The sequence below is a fragment of the Anas platyrhynchos genome, chromosome 3 (genome assembly GCF_047663525.1).
Source record: "Anas platyrhynchos isolate ZD024472 breed Pekin duck chromosome 3, IASCAAS_PekinDuck_T2T, whole genome shotgun sequence".
NCBI lineage: Eukaryota > Metazoa > Chordata > Aves > Anseriformes > Anatidae > Anas > Anas platyrhynchos.
Window position 1 is genome coordinate 65,788,215 of NC_092589.1, and position 7,492 is coordinate 65,795,706.

At 43.8% G+C, this 7,492-nt stretch overlaps 1 long non-coding RNA gene across 1 annotated transcript; it reads left to right on the forward strand.

Annotated features, from left to right (window-relative positions):
* Positions 1 to 346: 346 nt before the first annotated feature.
* Positions 347 to 7,492, forward strand: LOC140002012 (uncharacterized). The gene is made up of 3 exons (XR_011807861.1): positions 347 to 444; positions 676 to 847; positions 7,291 to 7,492. It is a non-coding gene; the product is annotated as an uncharacterized lncRNA (long non-coding RNA).

Sequence of the window (7,492 nt, forward strand, 5' to 3'; positions counted from 1 at the left end):
TAAAACATGGGCGCTTTGAGCTAACCCATCCCACTCAGCACTAGAAAGGATCAGAGAAGTGTATTCACATGTCAGGCACTGTTTTGGCTGTCTGTTCCCTGGGTTATAGTCCTGTTCCATGGAGGAAGTATTTGAGCTCTTATAGCTTGACATCACTGAAAGAAAAAATGAATGAAAGACTAGATCCATCAGGCCTTATACTGCAAAGTGTCTGTCTGGTTACATACAGATGTTTGTAAGTGCAAGCTGCATGCCTGCTTCCTTTATAATAAAAATTAATCAATTTTTATTATTTTCTACATTATGTTAGGTAAGTAAAAAGCAACTTGTTTTTGCTTTTCTTCCTAGGTTTACAGTTAAAAACACAAATGAACAGGTATACATCAGCATCTATCGGTAATGACAGCAGCAACACTTTCTCGAAAAGAAAAGCAGGATCTGGCTGTGAGTTTCTGAAAATAATCTGACAGTTATTTGCTGTCTTCTTTTACTGTGCTCATCATCATGTTTTTTGAATAAACAACTTCTGAAAAAAATATCAAAAAACACAGAAGATTTCTGCATCTTACTTCATCACTTTATTTTGAGGGAAATTTTCCTGTGTGTTTTTAATTCTGATCTCTAAGAGAATGGAAGATTAATAGCACACTGTGTTCCCACATTTTCTTTTCAAAGACTCTGGGTCCGAGTTGTCTTGCTGCCTTTGAGGAGCACGTGCTGCAGCAGACGGCGTGTGGAGCCCCTGCCAGACAGGCTCAAGGGTTGGGCTTGCAGATCTCAACAGCTCCATTGCCATGACGAATGAAGCTGTCAGAGGAAGATATGATTCTCTGGGCTTGGTCTACAGGTAACTCTGATAGGTCTTATGCAGGATTTGACAAAGGACAAAAACTAGGGTCTGTTGAAGGATCTGCTTATAAAGCATCCAAGAACACTACGGAGTACGTTAAGCCAAATGTTTGTACAGCGACTGAGAAAATCCAATGCTAACTCTCCACTTTCAGTGCTGCAGTATAAGTGCACTGCAGGATCCCAATGCATTTTGGCTTCTGGTCATCCAAAGAGTACTGCATTATTCTCGTGAAAGCCCTCATGCTTGTTTCTCAGGGTGGTAACATCCTCAGCTTATGTATTTACGGGAGTTTCAGGCACATCCCTGCCAGAGCTTCCTTTGCAAATTCTCCCATAGCAGGGCTCAGATAACAAACAGCCCTCCACTGGCACTTGACGCTTCCTTGTGCTACCCTTGAGCGCATTTTGCCTCCCATCCTCAAACTCCCTGGAGCCTGGTTCTGTGATTTTAACTTCTCGTTTTCTTTGCTCCTAGCTGTAGACCTCATCTCTTCTTCCACTTCTCCATGGCTCTGGACAGCTGAGCTAAAGCAACATGTAGATAACTAACCATAAACAAGCTCCTGGGAATACTCCAGTATTTGTGACCTTGTTTGTAGCAGGAGGAACATATTTGTTATGCCTCCATTTCAGAGAAGCTTATTCAGCTTCCAGTGATTATTGCATGGCCTTAAGCCTTGTAGGGGTTATTTAATATTATATTTTCCTTGCTAACACATGCCACAATGCTGTACTTATTATTTAAAGCTTTTCTGCTAAAAAGCCATTGTTCATGAATTAGTTTGATAAGACTTGTATAAATACAGAGTTGTGACTTTGCGTGTGAACCATTTAGCCTTTTTCATAAGAAATAATTCCTAGTGTTAAGACTCCTCCCTGCCCCACAAATCAAATGTTTTTTTCCAGTAATTCCTTCTCAAGGAAGATGCCCCAGGAAAATCTGCTTGTTGGCTAAGGTCATCTCAAGTATTTGTATTTTTTATACACATGAGAGGATAAATCCTTAACTAGAAGAGATACCATTGCTCGTTTTTGCCCTCTTCCTCCTCTCCCAAAAGCTTGCTACATTAGTCCCCATCTGCAAGCCCTGGATTACCTACTAAGAGGTTATATAAACGTGCTTTATGTGGTTTTACACCTCTAGGAGAGGTATTTACTGAGCTAGCTCCTGGGCCGTGCTAGGCCCCAGGGGATGCTGGTTAGGGACAGTAAGACCTGTGGGTGCCTTTAGGACCACGACAGGTAAGGGCACTGCTGACACTGCCACCAACGGCATTAACTGTGGTTTTCTTTTATTTGGTAGCTAGGTTTACTTGAAAAAATGGCTCCCACATTGGCCACCCAGTGTGGTATACGTGAGTGTGCTCATATTCACATCTCTCAATATCTTTTGAACTGCCTGGCCAATTTCAGCTATAGTTGGTAGGGGTCACCGGGGTATTAATGATATCCCCACAAGGTTCATGAATCACGCAGGCCTATTGTATCACCCCAGCTGAGAGAAACGCTATGGAGGGAGTGCAACCCTAGTAGACACCTGAGAATCCACTGGAGACAGAGCTCTCCAAAGGAGAAACTTTACTCCCCTCTGGACACCAGCTTTGAAACATGAGTCTGTGGGAAACCACGTGCCCAGTGAGCTGGCGCTCAGAGTGACGCACTTGGCGGGCACTTCGGTTTTCCCCCCTTGCACCTCGTTTGGCAGCAGCTCCCGGTGAGCCGCCGGCTGGTCTGGTCAGCCCGCATTGTTCTTGCTTTTCCTTCGAACATAGAGGTACATTTATTAAAGCTCTGCGTTTGTAGCTAGCACTTTTTGCACATTTACTTGTAAGGAAAGGAATAGTGGCAGCAATAGCAACAGGTTTTACAGAAGTATCTGGATCAGGGAACCATTTACACAAGCAATACAGGACCCCAAAGGAGCAGCTACAGAGCTTCATGCTTTGACTGATCTTTAGGAAGCAAATCAACTCTTACCCAGTGCAGTTCCTTTCCTGAACTGGACACAAAATACTCCATCCCTCCACCACAAAAGCTTAAGCAGCAGGAATGACAGTTTTAAAAAATCCATAAGGGATTGTATTCTGCATTGTATATGCAGAAAGACTGGCAAGCAGCAGCAATAACCCTGCATGTAGCAGGAGTGAAAAAACAATGCTGACCTCTTTTCTGTGGGCTCCCACAAGGGTGGGTTTGTGTCACAGAGAACAACCCTTTTGGTGTCCAGCTGGAATCTGAAACAACCATATCGATTTTCCTTTCCAGAAATGAGGACAGCCTTCTGCAAAGTAGACATGGCGGTCCATAGACTGCAGAACTGTTAAACCCATGTGTATGTGCAATTGTAGTTGGCAAAACTCAGAATGAGACTTCTGGAAGTAGGACAATACTTGGGCATGGAAGTTGTAGCCTGAAGGTGTTTCAGCAGGCACCCCTGTACCTCCTTCCTACTGGTATCATTACCATAGCACCATTGCTGTCTCAGAGCAGACAAATTTGAGGTTTGAAGAGTGCAGGAAAATATTTCACAAAAGTACCCAAAAAGACAATGATTGATGTGGTACACTTTAGCCTACCCTCAAAACGAGCTTTTATGCACTATACTGTCAGCTGAAAACAGAGATGATTTGTGCCCGTGAAGACATCTTCACTATAGTTTTAATACCTAATAACGGGCTAAAAATCACTGCTAGCACTGGTATAGTGCCCTTCCCTACTCCTTGTCACTCAGCCACTGAGCTTTGGGAAGCCTGCCAAGTCCCTGACAGCAGCTTCTTCTCGTGGGAGCAGAGCTGCACAGCACAATTTGATCCAGGAGAAGAGGCAGGGTTTTCAGATTTTACTCTGGTGTCAGCAGCAGAAACCTTCAAAGCAGGGGAATAGTCCCCAGCTGTGAACTGGGTTGCTCAGGAGGTACCACTCTTGTCGTTTTGTCAAGCTGATCAGGGTAGGGAAGAGCTCTTTTTGTAGGCTGGGTGCACTGAAGAGGCGCCAAGGCCTCCCACCCACAGTCCTCATTAAAGAAAAATAGCAACAGCACAAAGCCCAAGGATTGTTTACTTATTTGTAGTATCTCAGCAACGGCTACTCTCTATCATCTGGTTCTGCTTTGGTGATTTCTTTTTTTATTAAGAAGAAATGCCACATGCTGCCACACAAGTAGCTAACCTCCTGCTGTCGGTCAGAGGCTGCCCCTTATGCCAGGCAGGACAGAGCAAGGGCTCTGCTTCCCAGCTGTGGGACCTGCCTTACAAGAACAGGGCACAGACCAAGACCTCGCAGTTGTTCTCTCTCTCTCTTTCAACCCCAGTAAATCCAGCAAATAAAATAAAGCTCAGGTTTGTGAGCGACGCTAGGTCACGCAGGACAACTAGTTCTGGTTGATGCATAAGCTGACAAATAAATAAAGTTCTGGACATGCCCAACTGGTTCATTTCAACATTTTCAGAAGGAAGCATCACATTTTGGAAGGTTTGATTCATGAGGCGACTCTGTGGCTTTCACAATGCAGAGAAGAAAGAGATGGCTGTATGTCCCTTCCCTGCATCCCATTCTTATACTTTAGTGGCTACAACACTTGTCTGAGTGGGTAATTAATTACTTTAATTACTTTCTATAAATTAGGATAGAGCTTCAGTTTGACATACTGGGAGATCTCCACTTCAGGGCAATTTTTCTGAGTGTTGAGACAATCTCCTGAGAAGAAAAGGGCCCAAGCTCAAGTATGTTCTCTGCAGAAGAGAGCATGAAAACAGGGTCGGATTATGCCTTCTGGGTAAATGCTGCAACAAATGAACTTTCCTGGCTAAGGCTGTAGAATCAGGGTACACCACCTTCTCAAAGTTTTAAAGGCACCTGGTAATTTTAAACTTTATTTTATTTTATTTTATTTTATTTTATTTTATTTTATTTTATTTTATTTTATTTTATTTTATTATTATTATTTTTGGTAAGGATCTTCATAGTTAAATTGCTGTTCAGAAATAAAAATAATTTGGAATAAAAATAATTTGGAGTCAAACATTGAATTTAATTTTTTTTTTGGAAGCTGCACTGCTAATTAACATAGGTCAGGATTAGCACTGTTTGAGGAACTATCTGTTTAGATAACAGGTTCTTTGATAGAAGAATCATATTATTGCATTTCTGTCTGGGACAGCTGACACCTCACTGATCTGCAGCTCTGTGGGGATATTAGACAACTCCTTTGCAGTCACACAGTTGTAAAATCTTACTCTTAATTTGTTATAAAAGAGTTTTCTGGCCTATGGACCAATCAGTGCTTCTGCCCATAAAGGAGAGTCTGCCAAAACACGGGGGAGGAAACTGAAGGCACGAAAAAGAGACAGGAGACTGCTATCTTAGACTAAGCAAAGTTATCTGGAGAGGGTGGTGGTGCAGAGTGATAAAGCTGAGCTCGGTAGCAGCTGGTGTTACAAGATAAAAAACGGAAGCCATATGTGGACATCCATCTATCTGCTTATCATTCAGGGCTACTACGCAGGATCTTGGTGGTGCTGGTGCCCAGGTGTAACAGTCATTGCATAAACACAGGGGGGGGGGGAGCCAGTCCTGGCTTGAGGCCTCACAGCCAAGATACAGGTTTGGAAGACAGAAGAGCTGCCACCTCCTTCACGTTAAGACTTATTGGTTCATCTGATGCTGCAGTTACTGTCTAGCAGAGGCAGTGACTGAGCCTAAAACTCTTGGACATCAAGCACCATGCAGCTGTATGTCCAAACAGCTCAGGGAAGCATCAGAAGAGCCAGAATGACTGAATCGAATCCCAATCACTCCACAGGCAACCTCTGTCCCAGCCCAGTGGACAGAGAGGATTGCTCCTTTCCCTCCCACACCCTGCCACACAGCTTGCTTACTGGCCCCTTTGTACTTGCTCCACTTGGTTAGGGGACTGCCCTGATCCAGCCGGCGGGATGAGCTCTGCATGTACTGCTTTAATTGGAGATGGTGAGGAGCACAGCGGGAATTGTTCCTGAGTACTGGAAACAATACTTATAAAATCACTTCACAGCAGCCAGTAAAGCTACTGGCTGGAATACAAACAGCGTTGGAGACCAGTGGCTAGTCAAAAAACACTCTGAAAAGAAGTGCTTATGCTTCTTCACTTCCCCGTCCACCTGTGCTTCTGATCCTGCAGCCAAAAGCTGTGATACCATAGGGGAGGATGAAACTTCTAGGGTAGGAAACAAGCAAGGTGAACATTTAAGAGAGAAAGAAGATGTCAGTGCTCTCCACATGGAAGTATATGAGTGCCTCCCACACCCAAAGCAGAGCGCATGAATTTACATGACAATGTTGCAGTAGCTGAGATCTCTGGGGGCTCAATTTTCCATAATCAGATCTAAAGACCTCTGCCTACATTAAGTAGCATCATGAATGAAGGTGATTTAGCACCACATATAACCACTTGGTTTCTGGTTTGCACGTGCGATACAGATACGTAAACTAAGTACACAAACTCAGGTGGCCTCCGGGGCTGAAAATCCTCAGGCTATGCACGCCCTCTCTTACATTAGCAGCCTGGAAATGATGCTGCATGTTCCCTGCTTTTCTGCATTTTACAGGCAAACTTGGACAAAAAACCAAACCAAAACAAAAACGTTTGGTGCTCTTGCAGCCCCAAGTGCTGAACTTGTCTTTTTGAAATGCTATGTCAACAGCTCTTCACTAGCAGGCCCATTATTTTTATTGGCTTCAGCTCCCTGGCTAGTGTTGACAGGTTAATTTACAGTAACAGTGAGAGTCACCTTTACTCGCTATACCAGAAAGCGCAGCCCGCTCTGCACTTGAATGCCACGCTCTCAGGAGCAGGAATGTGGAGAGCGAGTAAGTGCTGCCTCACAGCCTTGCTCAGGCACTCAGGGACTTGTACAAAAGAATGCTCTTTTGGTGATTTTTTTTTTTTTTTTTGCCAGAATATACAACTGGAGCAGGAATGGTTGCAATTATATCTTACCGTGCTTGTTAGGGAGGACATATGGGAAGATTAGCCTCAAGAATGTCACTCTTGGATATGGTCTTCCCATTGGGATTTATGCCACAGTTGTTTTTTTTTTTTTTAATTGTATTTTTTTTTTCTTTTTAGTACATCAAAGTTCATTGTGAGAAATTCCCTTTGATAACATGTATACAGATAGTGTTAAGTACATCCCAGAGAATGTTTGCTGGGGTGTACCTAAAGAACTGTCCCCCTTCCCTTCCCTTCCCTTCCCTTCCCTTCCCTTCCCTTCCCTTCCCTTCCCTTCCCTTCCCTTCCCTTCCCTTCCCTTCCCTTCCCTTCCCTTCCCTTCCCTTCCCTTCCCTTCCCTTCCCTTCCCTTCCCTTCCCTTCCCTTCCCTTCCCTTCCCTTCCCTTCCCTTCCCATGGCGAGGGAAGTTTTAAACTAATAGATTTTTTTTTTTCCTCTGGTTTGTACAGCCATAGTTCTGCAGTTGAAGATCTCAGACCAGGTCTCAGATGTGATATGGATGGTGAAGAAGACATAAGGAAGATGATGCAGAGTGCACTGGAGAATTAAGAGGTATTTGGTGCACTTAAGGGAGGTTGATAAGTGCTGTAAAGAAGCATATTATAACAGTAATTGTGCAGATCAACAGACATTACATCACAGGAAAATAAA